The following is an 18,029-nucleotide window of genomic DNA, read 5'->3' as shown; positions in this document are numbered from 1 at the left end:
AGCCGCAGCATGACGTTGCAGCCGGCACGTCTCCTCCATACATCTCTATGGGAGAGGCGGGTAGGCAGCGTTTGTGCCTCCCCGCCTCCCCCATAGAACTGTAGGTCGACCTCTAGGTCGACGATACGCGCCTTAGCGCTCACCATGAGTGCTAATGGCGGCGCCCCGTTAGGGAGATCCTGTGGATAGGGGATAAGTGTCATACCGCTGCAGTTGTCCTTTAATAAATGTGGTGCTGCTACACATTACCAGTACACAAAAAAAGGTGTAGAAAAATGCTTAACTTACACCTACAATGATAAATGCCGGCCAAAATCTCTAAAACTCTGCTTTGTACTTGGACAGTGTTTAAGGATAAATCCAGCCTACAGACGCAAAATACAGTATTCCCCTTTTGGCAAGGAGTATGATTGTATTTGAGGATGTGTAGAAAAATCCCCAGGTAAAAGGAGATATCAAGTTCTAATTGAAAAAAAAGAACAGTTTTGTTCTTTTTCATACAGAATCTGGGTACATTACATTCAGACTTTAGTTGCCCCTCCTCATATATAACATCCATTTTGCTGATGTTGGCTTATTGTTCCCTATTCCAGAAATCCACCTTATAACCATTTTATTGATGATCTAAGAAGCTGACTGCCAGTCAATCAGACGTGCGGAGGGGCCAATAAGTATCCTGGATGGGAGGTGTAAGGAGATCCTATGTGCACTCTCCTCGGAGAGAGATTAGAGTGTAATAATAGATCCCATCTCAGCGTGTCTCCTCTGTCTTTTGAATGTGTCTTTGCTGAGGGCTGTGGGTGATAGGTCTTTGATTCGTGCCACCACCTGTTTTCACGGGGCTAAGTTTTGAGTGCGGAAGAAGAATATAACAAAGCCCAAGTGGGTCAGGATCTTGTGAGCTGGAAATCCTACTGTACTTCTATCCCCTCGGAGACTGTGTGCTGAATTTTCAGAGCAATTACATGCTATATACACATCTGTCATTAGGCGAGATCCCCTCAATTTGTATGACACGCTTTAACGCAGGCCCCGCCAAGCCTGCTGGAATGACAGCTATGCCCTCAAACCATAGTCTGGGTGCACTTCATTCTCCCGCTCCGGGGGCTGGAAAAGACTAGAATATAATTACCAAGTTGTCATCTAACGCCAGAACTGTTATTATACTGTTTAGGAGTGCCTTAACCCTTACTCTTCCTGACAGTACTAGTTGGATAAGGCTCCATAAAGTATTGCATGTGTCAGCTTCCATATAAATAAAAGCTGCCTGCTTCTAGCTATTGATGTGTCACAGTCTCGCAGGCACACAAAGAGTGGGATTACAGGAGCTGTCATTCACCTTGCACCACAAATATTGTTCCTCAATAACAACTTGCTGTGCTGTCCTCGTCCTTGCATTGTATTACCCCCGTCTGCAAATGGGATTTGTAGACTTTTCCACTGCAGGAAAGTATATGAAGTTTACTCTACGTAAGTGTACATAAAATACACCAACCTATTTAGAATGTTAATGGTTGGGTGGAGGGGAAAACCTAATGTTTCCTATTCTATGGATCAACTGAACAAGTGGAAAATATCCCCTATTACCATAAGAGACGTAACTGGTTGTGCAGTGATGACTATAGATTCTATTCTTTTTATCTCTGACTCATTTTTTCAAACAAACTGTATTTTCATAAAATCGTGTACATTGTCAAGGTGGTCATACACGTTAAAGGGGTTATCCGGGATTCCAAAAACAGCACCGCATCAATCATCAGGTTGTGTGTGGTATTACAGTTCAGCTCCATAAATAACAAACACACACACCCAATGGATCGGACAAGGATGGATGATTTCTGCCATAGCAGAAGGAGAATAAACCACTGACACACATCTGGTGAGGTTATCTCCCCGGAGAGCCATGATACAGTATGCAGCAGTGACAAAACTACTTATTAAATGACATCATTCTACATAAACAGAAGAATTCTGATACATCTGTGGTAGTGGGGTGTGATGAGGCAGATGTTGTTACCCTAGGGGTATTAACCCCTTGTATTCGTGATGCCAGGGCATGGGTTAGCCTAAAACCACCCAAAGGTATACCGCTGGATCCTGGGCTAGGCAAGGGGGCAATAAAGACTTCAACGCCAAGTTACGGTAGCTTTACTGAGGGTAGACAGTAGGTAAAGTCTATACAGTTCAGCCAGGGCCCAAGGAGGGGACCAGTGATGCAGAGAGCTTAAGGGCTTGCTGGGACTTGTAGTAGGACTGGACAACTGAATGCAGACGACAGTGACTTGACAGATGACAGGGACTGACTTGACTCATAAGGCTGTGACTTTAGCTTACTTTAATTGATGGTGGCTGCATGACTTGACTTTGAGACCTCCAACACTCTGGACACACACTAGGCACAACTGCACTGGACCTCCCTTATATGGGCAGGGGCTGGCCGTTTCAGGATTGGTCCACGCCATCTGTCAATCAGCCTCACAAAGCATTGTGGGTATCACATGGCCTATGAACCTCCAAAGGTCCTTTTCACTAACCATAGAGACTAAAGCCTCATCACGTGACTCACAGGTCCTGCGACGCTAGTGCAAGGTAAGTACACTTTCTATATACATTTATACACATTTACCTGAATAACATATTAACTGTTTAGGGAGGACTAGACTTGAGGACCCCACGGTTCCTAGGAACTTCCTAGGAACTCTGACTTTGGGGACCCCTACCAAGTTACTGTATGTAAAATGGTACCGGGACACTACACTACAACACATTTTATAATACAATACACTGCAGAACATATCTACAGGGGGGGGGGGACATGTGCAAGGGGCCCTGGGGACTCTGAAGGAGGCTGCCTGACAGGGCAGCAAGGGTACGGGGTAACATCTCCCGTACTGGACCACCGCACGTCCATCTCTTGTACAATGATGCAGAATATTATAAATGTGTCAGCATACATACTCACACCAAGTGAAGCCAAGGGCCTAGCGATAGTATAGAAGAGTGTGCAGAAATAGCAACCACACCTAGTGCTTGAGGAGGCCCAATAGACCCTCCGATATATGAAGACATCTTAATGGAACATTAAACATGGGGGCCCTTTTACACATTTCACACTGGGGCACAAGAGCATGAAGTTATACCTCGGCAAGTTCCTTCAAAATACTTATAGAACAGATCCTTAAAGTAAATCTTTCAACCTCCCTTAGTACTCCTTCCTGAGCTTTACTTTATCTTTATGTTTTAATCTTTATGCATTTCATTTGCTATATGAAATAGATAATCTATATATATAAAACTCAATGTGTGTGTGTATGTATTGTGGCAGTGTGGCAAGGAAAGGGTGTATTTCCCTTGCTAACTCTGGAGAATGCTCCACATGTGGCCTGATTAATGAGGTATCAGGAAGGAAAGTGTGTTTAAAAGGAAAGGAAAACAGAATAGTTGGGGCTCTCCCTGGGAAACAGTATGCTGGCTGTTAGAGGGGAGACACACGGACCCTGTTTAGGTAACACGCAGAAGGCGCTGCGAGTGGTCCAAGAAGTGGTGTGAACTGTGAGTAACAGGTTGCAGGAGACACATGTTTAACTGGCTGAGGGTAGCTCACCAGTTCGTAGTCAGGACATGCTGATATGTGTAGTCAGTGACCAGACGGTCTAGGACTTATTTTGTTCCTGTTTATGTTTTGTTTTACCTGCCACCTGTGGAAATAAAGCTGGCGAGGAGCCAGACTTGTATGTAGAACTGTGGTCTGTGGTGTTATTGGGAGGAACGTGTCCCGTCGCAAGTGACCAGGATGATCCCAGAGCTAATCCCCAAGACGGTTCGTCACAGTATGTACCGGTGGGAATCAAAAGTTTGGGCACCCCAGGTAAAAAATTGTATTAATGTGCATAAAGAAGCCAAGGAAAAATGGAAAAATCTTCAAAAGGCATCAAATTACAGATTAGACATTCTTATACCATGTTTCTCCAAAAATAGAACCGGGTCTTATATTCATTTTAGCCACAAAAAACACACTAGGGCCTATTTTCAGCGTAGGGCTTACTTACAGTACGGTATGCACATTGAAAAACATGGCGGTTCCACGGTATTTACACCCCCCCCCCCCCATTATCAACATGTGATGGGCGTAGCTCTGCCCAAAAACATTTGCAACATCTGGAGGTCCGCAGGTTGGAGACCACTGGTCTTGGTCTTATTTTCGGGGTAGGGCTTATATTGCAGCCCACCCCGATAATCCAGCTAGGGTATATTTTCGGGGTAGGTACTATTTTCGGGGAAACACGGTAATATGCCAACAAAAGTTAGATTTTATTTCCATCATTTACACTTTCAAAATAATAGAAAAAAAATGGTGTCTGCAAAAGTTTGGGCACCCTGCAGAGTTAATATCTTGTACTGCCCCCTTTGGCAAGTATCACAGCTTGTAAAAGCTTTTTGTAGCCAGCCAAGAGTCTTTCAATTCTTGTTTGAGGTATCTTTGCCCAATTCTTCCTTACAAAAGTCTTCCAGTTCTTTGAGATTTCTGGGCTGTCTGTCACGCACTGCTCTTTTAAGGTCTATCCATAGATTTTCAATTATGTTGAGGTCAGGAGATTGTGAAGGCCATGGCAAAACCTTCAATTCATGCTTCTTGATGTAATCCCCCCATGGATTTCGAGGTGTGGTTAGGATCATTATCCATTTGTAGAAGCCATCCTCTCTTTAACTTCAGCTTTTTCACAGATGGCATTAAGCTAGCCACTGGCTGCAATACAACCCTAAAGCATGATTGATCCACCCCCATGCTTAACAATTGGACAGAGGTTATTTTCATTAAATTCTGTTCCCCTCTGTTTTGCTCATTCCGGCCACAAAGTTCAATTTTAACCTAATCGGTCCACAGAACTTGTTTCCAAAATGCATCAGGCTTGTCTATATGTTCATTTACAAAGTTCAAACGCTGATTTTTGTGGCGAGGACGTAGAAGAGGTTTTCTTCTCATGACTCTTCCATGAAGACCATATTTGTACAAGTATCTCTTTATAGTAGAATAGTGTACAACAACTCCAGTGTCTGCCAGATCTTTCTGGAGGGATTGTGCAGTCAAACGTAGGGTTTGAATTGTTTTTCTCACAATCCTGCGAGCTGTTCTGTCTGATATTTTTCTTGGTATTCAAGATCTTGCTTTAACTTCCACTGTTCCTGATGACTGCCATTTCTTAATTACATTCTGAACAGAGGATATTAACATCTGAAAACGTTTTGCTATCTTCTTATAGCCTTCTCCAGCTTTGTGAGCATCAACTATTTTCAGTTTCAGATTTCTAGACAACTGCTTAGGAGAACCCATGGTGCTGATTGTTGGGGCAAGGGCAGATGAGTCTGGGCATTTAAAACCTTTGAGATTGACATTACCTGGTCTTCCCAGATGATGATTGAGAACAATCCATGACACTGGCAGGTCTCAGCTTTGCAAAGGGGACAGTGCATATAAATTCTGCAGACGCCATTTTTTTGTTTTCTGTTATTTTGAAAGTGTAAATGATGGAAATAAAATCTAACTTTTGTTGACACATTATAAGAATGTCTAATCTGTAATTTGATGCCTTTGCCTGTAATTTGATTTTTCTATCTTTCCTTGGCTTCTTTATGCACATTAATACAAATTTTTACCTGGGGTACCCAAACTTTTGATCCCCACTGTATGTGTGTGTGTATGTTCCAGCATCACGTCCAAACGGCTAAAGATATTAACATTAAACTTGGCACACATGTTACCAATATGTAAACAACAAACATAGGATAGGTGATTTAACCCTTACTCACCCCATTTGCCAGGGTCAGGGTTTTTGTTTAAAGTCCCATACAAGTCTATGGGAAAGATATGTTACTGCATAACTTCCAAATGTCTGGAGATATTTCGATAATACTTGGTCATGTTCTACTTATATGTCCACTTAAAATATAGTATAGTTAATTTAACCCTTAATTACCCCATTTGTGAGGGTTGGGGTTTTTGTTTCAAGTCCCATGCAAATCAATGGGAAATATATGTTCTCACATAACTTCCGTACGGCTGGAGATATTTCAATACCTGGTACACATATTACAGGTCGGGATATGAGGACAGGATAGGAGGTTGGGATAGGAGGTTGGAATAGGAGGTTGGGATAGGATGTCGGGATAGGAGGTCAAGATAGGAGGTCGAGATTGGAGGACGGGATATGAGGACAGGATATGAGGACGGGATATGAGGACAGGATATGAGGACGGGATATGAGGACGGGATAGGAGGTCGAGATAGGAGGTCGAGATATGAGGAAGGGAAAGGAGGACGGCATAGGAGGTTGGGATAGGAGGTCGGGATAGGAGGTTGAGATAGGAGGTTGAGATAGGAGGTCGAGACAGCAGGTCAACATAGGAAGACGGGATATGAGGACGGTATAGGAGGACGGGATAGGAGTTCGAGATAGGAGGACGGGATAGGAGGACGGGATAGGAGGTCGGGATAGGAGGTCGGGATAGGGGTCAGGATAGGAGGTCGGAATAGGAGGTCGGGATAGGAGGTCGAGATAGGAGGTCAAGATAGGAGGACAGGATATGAGGACGGAATATGAGGACGGGATAAGAGGTCTGGATAGGAGGACGGGATAGGAGGTTGGGATAGGAGGTCGGGATAGGAGGTCAGGACAGGAGGTCGGGATAGGAGGTCGAGATAGGAGGTCAAGATAGGAGGACGCGATATGAGGTCAGGATATGAGGTCGGGATAGGAGGTCGGGATAGGAGGTCGAGATAGGAGGTCGAGATAGGAGAACAGGATAGGAGGTTGGGATATGAGGACAGGATATGAGGACGGCATATTAGGACGAGATAGGAGGTTGGGATAGGAGGTCGAGATAGGAGGACGGGATAGGAGGACGGTATAGGAGGTCGGGATAGGAGGTCGGGATATGAGGACGGGATATGGGGTTGGGATGTTATAACAATATATGAGGACAGGATATGAAGTCAAAAACTTCCTCTGTTGATTTTCCTCCACAACAAGGATTAGGAAGGAAAAACCGGGCAACACTGGTTACTCAGCTAGTCTAAATATATATATATATATATATATATATATATATATATATATATATATATATATATATATATAATGTGTGTATGTGTGTGTGTTCCAGCATCACGTCCAAACCGCTAAAGATATTAACATGAAACTTGGCACACATGTTACTTATATGTCAAAAACAAACATAGGATAGGTAATTTAACCCTTACCCACCCCCATTTGCCAGGGTGGGGTTTTTTGTTTAAAGTCCCATACAAGTCTATTGGAAATACAATATATGTTACTGCATAACTTCCAAATGGCTGGAGATATTTCGATAATACTTGGTCACATGTTACTAATATGTCCACTAAAAATATAGGATAGTTAATTTAACCCTTAACATTTGTGAGGGTCGGGATTTTTGGTTAAAGCCCCATGCAAATCAATGGGAAATGTATGTTCCCAGGTAACTTCCATACGACTGGAGATATTTCAATAATACCTGGTCACATGTTACTTATACATCAAATAAAAATATATAATAGTTAAATTAACCCTTATCTACACCCTTATATAAAAGATGGGTTTTTGTTTTAAGTCCCATGCAAGTATATGGGACTTCCAGTACAAGCTCCGCTCTGCATCTCCTGGTGAATGTGTCGGTCCGGCTTGCAAGCCACACCCCACCTCACAAAGACAGGACGGGATATGGGGTTGGGCTATGAGGACGAGATATGAGGTCGGGATATGAGGTCGGGATACAAGGTCAACATACGAGGACAGCATAGGAGGTCTGGATATGAGGACGAGATATGAGATGTGATATGAGGATGGCATATGAGGTCGAGATATGAGGACGGAATATGAGGACGAGATAGGAGGTTGGGATAGGAGGTCGGGATATGAGGTCGAGATAGGAGGACGGGATAGGAGGTCGGGATGTGAGGACAGGATATGAGGATGGGATATGAGGTTGGGATGTGAGGTCAGGATAGGAGGTCGGGATAGGAGGTCGAGATATGAGGATGGGATAGGAGTTCGGGATATGAGGACAGGATATGAGGTTGAGATAGGAGGACAGGATATGAGGTTGAGATAGGAGGACAGGATAGGAGGTCGGGATATGAGGACGGGATATGAGTTCGAGATTGGAGGTCGGGATATGAGGATGGGATAGGAGGTCTGGATATGAGGTTGAAATATGATGACGGGATATGAGGACGGGATATGAGGTCGGGATATGAGGATGAGATATGAGTACGGGATATGGGGACGGGATATGACAACAATATATGAGGATGGGATATGAAGTCAAAAGCTTCCTTCTTGATTTTCCTCCCCAACAAGGATTAGGAAGGAAAAAACGGCCAACGCCGGGTACTCAGCTAGTGGTAAAATATAATTGATCCGGCCCTGTTTATTTATGTATCTGCCTTGTTATATCAAAGGACATCTGCAGCAAAAAAAAAACTCATCCACAGGATAGGGTATAAGTGTCTGATCGTGGGGGTCCGACCGCTGGGACCCCCCGTGATCTCGCGAACGGGGCCCCAGCATTGTCGCGATGTGCACCGGCTAATGCACTTAGCATCGAGCTTACTGAGTTTGACGCACAGGCTCCCCTCCATATAACTTCATCTGAGAGACAGGGAGGCACGAACGCTGCATACCCACCTCTGGGGCATGTCGGCCATAGCATCATGCTGTGGCTGACACACCTCCTGCATGGGAGAGCAGCGGCAGAGCTGGGGCACCGTGCAGGAGATGGATAGGGGATGCCTTTTTTAGCTACACATACATTCTGGTTTCACTATTTTTCATTGGTTCAATGCATTATGACAAGCCCCATGGACATAGACTTAATGAACATCTCCAGACCCCATTCTCTGTATAGAGCAGGTCTGTAAGGCTATGTTCACACTTCTGGAAAACTGTGGGCACCAGCATAAACATGCAGCGCTAGGACCGCACAGGGATGCGTCGTTTCATAGATGGCTATGCATTCCGTGTGGAGTCCACAGAAAGAATGAACATGTTCATTCTTTCTGCAGACACGGAAATCGGAACTTCTTTACCGGCGCAGCACAGCAGAATCCTGTTTAATTCAACGGGACTCTGCTGCAGCGGAATCTCCTTGCCGGAATCCAATGCAGAATCCGACATGGATATTCCAATGTGTGAACATGGCCTAAGCATGCTCTGTGACCTGTGCAGAGGCCATTTTACAAGGGAGGGGGAGGCTGAGGTGCTTTTGCCTCTTCTGTCTATTGGCGCCACTTTTCACTGTAATGCAGTAATGATCACTTTCCTGCGGCCCCTCCCTGTCATCACTTTATTCTTTTAGAATAAAGTAAAATTAAAAATGACCAAATATCACATCACATTTTTTTATATGTTTATTTAATATAAAAAAAAATGTGATTTAAGCAATAGATAATTTTTTCCTGACACATTCCCTTTAAACCCCTCACACTGTATATGACAATATTGCCTGTACAGTGTATTGGGTGTGTATAAGGGGAAGCACACAGAGAAGTCATGTAGGGATTTCCATGCTAGTGTTGCCTTTAATCCTCTTTGCCTTAATTACTTTACAGAGAGGATTTATGTATCTTTGTGTTAAAGGGCTGTAAATCACTCGAACAGTCACCACCTCAGATAAGGGCCTGGAACTTCTTTCCTTTTCACTTCCAGTTTAACAGGGTCATGAAAGAAGGTGCAGAGGAAGTCACCATTCTCTAGGAAATGTCACTTCCGGCTAATTGATGATGATGATAGACAGATTTACCTCTTTACTCGCAGACAGTAGCTGACTAACTTGAAGCAACATACCCTTTAGTTTAGCTGTACCTAACCTTGACCCTAGTACACATAATATACTCTATTCTGATTTTAGTACTTTGCAGTGACATGGTGACAAGATTAAAGGGGTTATCCATGAAAAAACTTCATATATATATATATATATATATATATATATATATATATATATCTATGCAAATCATAAAATGTTGCAGTATCTTGTAATATCTTTTTTATTGGACTAACAGAATTTTGTAGAGAAGCTTTCGGGATTCCTCCCTTTATCAAGTCCAAAGCAAATCTAAGCTCACAAGTAGAAGACACAGGTTACATCTCAACATTTTTTGATTTGCATCTGCATCACTGGACTAATACGGCTACTCAAATTTACTATATATATATATATTTATATATATATATATATATATATATATATATATATATATATATCTCAACTGGCTCCAGAAAGTTAAACATATTTGTAAATTACTACTATTAAAAAAATCTTAATCCTTTCAGTACTTATGAGCTTCTGAAGTTAAGGTTGTTCTTTTCTGTCTAACTGCTCTCTGATGACACGTGTCTCGGGAACCACCCAGTTTAGAAGAGGTTTGCTATGGGGATTTGCTTCTAAACTGGGCAGTTCCCGAGACACGTGTCATCAGAGAGCACTTAGACAGAAAAGAACAACCTTAACTTCAGAAGCTCATAAGTACTGAAAGGATTAAAATTGTTTAATAGAAGTAATTTACTAATCTGTTTAACTTTCTGGAGCAAGTTGATATGTAAAAAAAAGTTTTTTCCTGGATAACCCCTTTAAGTCATGACTATTTACAAGATTTCCCCTAACATGTCTATTTGGAGCAGTGGTCTCAAACTGTGGTACTCCAGATGTTGCAAAACTTCAACTCCCAGCATGCCTGGACAGCCGTTGGCTGTCCAGGCATGCTGGAAGTTGTAGATTTGCAACATCTGGAGGGCCACAGTTTGAGACCACTGATTTAGAGCATTGGACTCTTTAAGATTATTCAACCATATTTAAACATCATGTAAAAAGTCTGCTGTGGTATGTGCCTAAAATAGGCCCAGAGAAAGCATGTTTTTGTTCTGGATTTTTCTTAATTGCATCACAAGAAATAAAAACCAGTAGTAAAAATCAGTAACGATTTTGCAACAGATACTTCACACAATAGATCTGAAAATCCACTGTTAGTAACAGGGATATGTTAACATTGTGCTGTACTTTATTAGGAATTTCAGTGGAGATTCCCCAAAAAGTACATGATGACCGAATCAGTCTTTACATATTGTACAAAATTCATATAAAATATAGATTCATACCAAGCGTTTATCTGTATAGTGAGGAGCTCTAGAAAGCATGAGAAATCAATACAATGGGGACATTTATCACTGTTGTCTTTGGAAAGTCTTTTCAAAGTCTTTTTTTTTTTTGCTTTGGTTTTGCTTATGTGCGACATACATATTATACTATTGCAGGAGGGGGGGTTGATAAATGTTGCGCCCATAAGCAAAAAAAAAACAAAACAATAAATAACTTCAGAATATCACTTTGTATGATTCTTTAAAAGTCACAGTTAAAAAAAAAGTGTCATTTTTTTAGACACACACACAATTTTTTACATATATTTATTCCACATTTAGTTTTTCCACATTTATTCATTTTTTCCCTTTTTTTTACTTTTTTATGTACACATACAATAAAGTGCAGTATACATCAGTAATGCACTGTATTATGCCTTTGCCCGTCAGAGTTATACTGACAGGCATAGTACAGCTGCCTCAAGCAGAGGCTGATCGGCTTCTATAGCCATGGCAACAGAGAAGATTGTCAGACCTCCGGTTGCCATGGCTACCATAAGCACCCCGTGATCGCTTTGCAGGGCGCCAATGAAGAGCAGAGGGGCTTCCTACCTCTGTCACTCTATAGATACTGCTGTCAAACTTACCTGACTACATTGTATTATGTTGTATTGATGTTTCTAATTTTATGAGGTTTAATCCTAAGGTCAATATGAAATATTTTCTGTGGGTTCACTGACCACATTCTAAACTAAGATAAGGAAGAGCCATAGTTAGTCATTTGTCTTCCTCCCCCATTAGTTTATATTAACATGTGGTTATTCAAGCTGAATATGTCCATGGAGTTTGAATGGCCTCCCTGTGTTTGCATGGATTTCGAGGGCATACTTGGTACCTCTGACTCTCTAAACACATACAGATAAATAGTTTCTTTAAAATTGTTGCTAGTCTGTAGGTGTCTAAGGGAGTACCATATGTATAGTGCAGAATATGTTATCTTTATGTAATCAATAAAGAATAATAATTGATAATACAGAAGCCAGGGCTGGTTCTTTTGCAGTAGTAGCTGGAACCCCTAAACCTGCAATCCCTAACCTGGTTATTTAAATATCTAAAGCTTCCTCCACAATTCAGTCCCGTCTTCTGATAAATGAGACCAACAATTTGTCCATTCGTTCCACAATTATTTTTTCTTCACTTTGGCTAAAATAAGCCCCTAGTGCAGCCAGTCTTCCTTCATGAAACATCCATGACAGCTTCCTGTGTGTCCTCTGTCCATGGCAGAAACGTGTGTCCTTCATTGCAGCATGTAATCTCCATTAAAAGTGTGGCGTTCCACTCTAATTCCATGACCAAGATGGATGGGACTCCCAGGGGTCAATACCTCCTATATTGTTCAGTAACAGTAGAAAGCATTTGTTGGATATTCCTTCAGATTGTTTTTCATTCATTCATTATGCAGCTCCCAAGCTTTTATTTCACTTCTTCTCTTAGATTTAGGATTTTTATCATGAGACAAAATTACATGCAAGACAGACCTGCATGCGGTTATATTCTACTGCAAATGGATATGTGCCATATAAGTAAAAGTGCAACTGGCAATTTGGAAAATCTGTCCTATAGTTTTTACATATTCTTCCTTCCCAAGATGTCTACTGAACAGGCCTGAATTAAATATATATATTATGCTTATCACACACAAAAGGAAAATTCACATGCAGGATATTTGTTGCAGAAAGTTTAGCTTCTATTCCATGCTTCAAAATGGACAGATGGAACAAAATTTTAGCCGCAGAAATTTCTGCTACTAATCTGTTATGTATGAATGTACTGTACTCTTAACGTTATTTTAGCTATCAAGTATGTGACGACATTATATATCAACTCCAGGGTGTAGAGAAGATTCTTATAGTAACGTTCCTGTGGCTCTCCAGCTGTTGCAAACCACAACTCCCATCATGCCCTTAGTGGCCACAGGTTAAAGAAAACACACAAGACCAGTTTTACATGGGCATATGGCCACATTTTTGTATTATGATCGAAAGTCCTGGTCTGACAGCTAGTCTGATATCAGAACTGAAAGATGTCAGAAGATCAGTCAGCCATGGGGTCAACCCCATCACCATCCCCACAACACAGTCACCCCAAAAAAGTTTTTGAAAAAAAAATTTGCTGTAGCTTTTTCACATGGCAACTATCCTTAATCCTTCATGCAGGCACCCAAAGAGAGAGCCTATAGCCTATAGTCTGCTTGGGCTTGAGGAGGAGGAGGAATGTTGGTGCCCAATGAAAGGTAAACTGAACTTTATACATATACAGGTATCTATATTCTCTTACTATTGGGGGTAAATAAGGTAAAAAAGTAAACTGGAGAGCGCCGTATTCTGGTTGGTCTCATTTCTTGTGCTACAAGTCATAACCTCTTCAGGACCCAGGGAACTGCATTGCCAACAAATAAACAAATGAGGGCATTGATTTAAAGGGGTACTCCGGCGCTAAGACATCTTGTCCCCTATCCAAAGGATCTTGCACACAGCACCCTGTTAGAATCAGTCCCTGGAGCACGTTCGCTCCGGGTCTGATTACTGCCGATCACGGGGGCTGGAGCATTGTGTCGTCACGGCCCCGCTCCCATGTGATGACACCCTCTGCCCCCTCAATGCAAGCCTATGTGAGGGGGCGTGATTTTTTTTCCCCATTTATCTTATCCTTTGGATAGGGGATAAGATGTCTTAGCGCCAGAGTACCCCTTTAAGGAGCATGGAAAAAAAAAAGAAGGAAAGAAAATATGGGGTGTATCTGTCCTGGGGGCAAAATTAGATTTCATAATAGGGGGGCCATTTCGATCTGTGCTTGGGGGTCCCCTTTCTTCTTTGTATTTCACTGGCCCTATGTGACACGCTGTTTATATTGGCTGAATTCTAGCTTTTTTGGCTGGATTACATGTCATTTACATTGTCAGATTATTGCACACTCTTCTGAGTAACTCTAACCTGTAGCTGGTCATACGATTATTCTCACATTCATGTAGCCAGTACATTGATGGCTATTTTTATTTGGCAGCATCAGAGTTAAAAAGTAATAATACTAACTGCGACCTACCTCCTAAATGCTGACTTACTTTAAAAGGTACATGACATTTGTATTGCACCAACACAATACAAAAGAATAGTGAAGGTAAAAGACAACAAATATGTATATAAACTGTTGAGACTGTTTACTCTCCTCGACAAATAATTCCTGTTGAAAGGTCGGCGTTTCTCTGTGTTCCGGCATATGGAAACTGTAATCGTTTCAAACACAATATTTACCTTCTCCTTCATATGTGTGGAACTCTTCACCAGGATTACACACCTGCCAGCAGCTCATACAGCCAGTGGACCCTTTCTATTTATTTAAATGAGCGATACATCTTCCAGGACTCGCCAGCATTAGCATGGAAAAACTGAGAGCGCATAAAGCACCTTTATGATAATTGGGTTCTGGTCCCTGATCAGAGAAGGGGGGATAGAAGGGAAGGGGGTATCTGGGCTGCCTTGTTCTCGCTCACCTGCTGCCATCTTTCATTGCTTTTTTATTTAATCTCTCAGCCTTTTTTTCATCAGTGGGAGTGAATGGGTGTCAGACTGCAGCTGCCCTCTGCGTGCACGAGCCAAGTACAGACCATTTTTCAAAAGGTTATCCTGGAAGAAAGCTGAAACGAATGAAATCCTATGAGGAATTAAGTTATAAACTAGGGAAAAGCATGCGGGGCTTATGGATCAAACCTGAAACCAATGCAAATAGCACAATAGAAAAACAAAGCTATAATTATCACAGACCTCGCCGTATGTATTTGTTCAGGGGCTTTATGTCCATAGATAAAACTCAAAAATGACAAAATAAATAAAAAGTTCAATCAATTTAGAACTCAAGGGAGCTATGTAGCACTAGCATTGATCCCACAATATGGTTTGTGTGTGATATACCGTATTTTTCGCCGTATAAGACGCACTTTTTCTTCCCCAAAACTGGGGGGAAAAAGTCGGTGCGTCTTATACGGCGAATACACCCCTATCGCGGCGGTCCCTGCAGCCATCAACGGCCGGGACCCGCGGCTAATACAGGACATCACCGATCACGGTGATGCCCTGTATTAACCCTTCAGACGTGGCGATCAAAGCTGACCGCCGTGTCTGAAGGGAAAGTGACACTAACCCGGATGTTCGGTCGGGCTGTTCGGGACCGCCGCGATTTCACCGCGGCGGTCCCGAACAGCCCGACTGAATAGCCGAGTTAGTGCTTACAGGACACCGGGAGGGACCTTACCTGCCTCCTCGGTGTCTTCTCCGTTCAGGGATCCCCTGTATGGCCGTCGCTCTCCTTCCTGGTCATCACGTCGTCGCGTACGTGCGTCGGCGTGCGTAATGACGTGATGACGGCAACGGAGAGCGAGGATACCCGGCCGGCAGCAGAGACATTCCGGAGCGACGGGGACACGGCAACAGCGATGGAGCGACATCCAGGGCGGCGAGGACACGTGAGTATTACCTCCTATGCAGTGGTCTTCAATCTGCGGACCTCCAGATGTTGAAAAACTACAACTCCCAGCATGCCCGGACAGCCAACGGCTGTCCGGGCATGCTGGGAGTTGTAGTTTTGCAACATCTGGAGGTCCGCAGGTTGAAGACCACTATTGGGTTCAAAATCGTAATTTTTTTAGATTTTGCACCTAAAAATAGGGTGCGTCTTATACCCCGGTGTGTCCTATAGGGCGAAAAATACAGTAGGTTTAAAATTCACATTTCAAAAATGTGTTGCAGCTTGTATGAAGAAAAAGCCTTGTGATTTCTTAAGAAAGCAAAGAAAATTGTCATATCTGTTGGAGGAGGGGGGAGGATGAAATGCAATGATGGAACATGTCTTATGTTACGTAGAAGATTTACAAAGCAACATGTGGCACAAAAGTAAAGAGATGGTATGCACTAAACTGTTATGTGTTTTAGACACTTTTAGTCTTATATTAATAGTTTAGAGAAGTGTTAGGCTGGAACTCCACTGAGGTTTTTTTTTGCAAAAACGCCGTCACAAACGCCAATTTTCCCACGCGGCGTTTTTTCTGTGAAAAAACGCAGCGTCCAGATGTTAGCTGCAAGTCGATGGTAAACTGCAAAATGCCAGATTCACTTGGCGTTTTTCAGTTTGGCGTTTTTTTTATCCTTTTGGCATTTTCAGCAATTTCTGGCTCAGAGGCTGGATTTTCAAAATGCCCTGCAAAAACCTAGTTTGGCGTTTTTTGCCCTGAAATCGGGGCGTTTTCCTCCCATAGAAGTCTATGGGAGAGCAAAAACGCCAAGTAAAACGCCATGTTGGTTTTAAATTTTGCGTTTTTTCAGGCGTTTTTTATTCTTTTTTGGACTTTAGCGATCCAAAAAAATTATGGAGATACCTTTTTATAAAAATGTCGTAGGGTACCATAAAAAAATAATAAAAAAGATACAGTAGTGATGGAAAAAATTGTACCTAACAAAATGTATCTTTTTTATTACGAAATGTTTATTAATTTTTAAACAGGGATCAATTTATGTGAGCGGGTAAAGCACTAAAAATGTGGCCGACAATAATAAAAATGTAGTGTGTGTGTGTTTTTTACTTTTTTTTTAAAAAACATTTTTTAGGTAGTTCTACTACTCCCAGCATGGAACACACTGTTCCATGATGGGAGTAGTAGTTACCTGTACGTATTGACAGATCGCCCCCTTGCGATCCTCTTGTATAATGTATAGATGCAGCCCAGCCGCTCTTCTATGGTTTCCTGCACTCACGTATATATACACATATTCATATTTCCCGCAGAGAGCTGTGATTGGCCAGATGGTTCCAGCCAATCACAGCTCTCTGTGAGAAATAGGAATATGTGTATATATACGGCGTGCAGGGGACCATAGGAGAGCGGCCGCTGCATCTATACATTATACAGGAGGATCACAGCGGGTGTCAGGAGTGATACCCGCAGTGATCTTTCCTTTACTACAAGTACTACTACTCCCAACATGGAGTACACTCTGCTCCATGCTGGGAGCTGTAGTACCTGCATTAATAGACAGATCGCAGCCGGTGTCAGAAGTTACACTCGCTGCGATCTGTCTATTAATGCAGGTACTAAAGCTCCCAGCATGGAGCAGAGTGTGATCCCTGTTGGGAGTAGTAGTGCCTGCTAAAGGACACATCACAGCGGGTGTCACTACTGACACCCGCCGTGATCGTCCTGTCTATAGCAGAGATGGAGCGGCTGTATACATCGCTCGCATCCCTGCTCTGCACTATACTCTGGGCCGCTCATTCATTGATGTTTCCCTCAGAGCTGTGATTGGCAGCAACCATCCGGCCAATCACAGCTCTGGGTGGGAAATATGAATGAGTGATGTGAATAGAGCAGAGATGTGAGCGCTGTATACAGCCACATCACTGCTATATTATGGACGATCGCATCGGGTGTCAGACTGACACCCGGGGCGATATGTCTACAGTACATATACTACTACTCCCAGCATGGAACAGTCTTGTTCCATGCTGGGAGTAGTAGTACTACATAAAAAATTTGAAAAAAAAAAGAGGAAAAAAAGTTCAACAAACACACACTTTATAAAAAATATTTATTAAAATTTTGTTATAAAAAATAAACATTTAGCTAAATACATTTTTACATCCCTACTGCATCCTTTATTTATTTATTAATTTATTTTTTGGTACCCAACTATTTTGTAAAAAAAAAAAAAAAAAAAAGCAAAAGGGGCCAAAAACGGCAAATTCCCCATAAAGGCAAAAATGCAAGAAAAAAAACGCCAGAAAAAACACCAAAACGCAGGGGAAAACTGTAGCAGTTTTTCTGGTGTT

The 18,029-nt window shown here is 42.3% G+C and overlaps 1 long non-coding RNA gene across 1 annotated transcript in view; it reads right to left on the bottom strand.

The window, feature by feature from the left end:
- Window positions 1-14,778, bottom strand: part of LOC130309577 (uncharacterized) — a 72,976-nt gene extending 58,198 nt beyond the window's left edge. Inside the window, exon 1 of the long non-coding RNA XR_008858242.1 lies at window positions 14,704-14,778. This is a non-coding gene — a long non-coding RNA (uncharacterized LOC130309577). The remainder of the gene's footprint in view (window positions 1-14,703) is intronic.
- Between the last annotated feature and the right edge of the window lie 3,251 nt (window positions 14,779-18,029).

The sequence above is a fragment of the Hyla sarda genome, chromosome 1, assembly GCF_029499605.1.
Source record: "Hyla sarda isolate aHylSar1 chromosome 1, aHylSar1.hap1, whole genome shotgun sequence".
NCBI lineage: Eukaryota > Metazoa > Chordata > Amphibia > Anura > Hylidae > Hyla > Hyla sarda.
The sequence above is the reverse complement of the archived record's forward strand: the minus strand, read 5'-3'. Positions and strand labels throughout refer to the sequence as shown.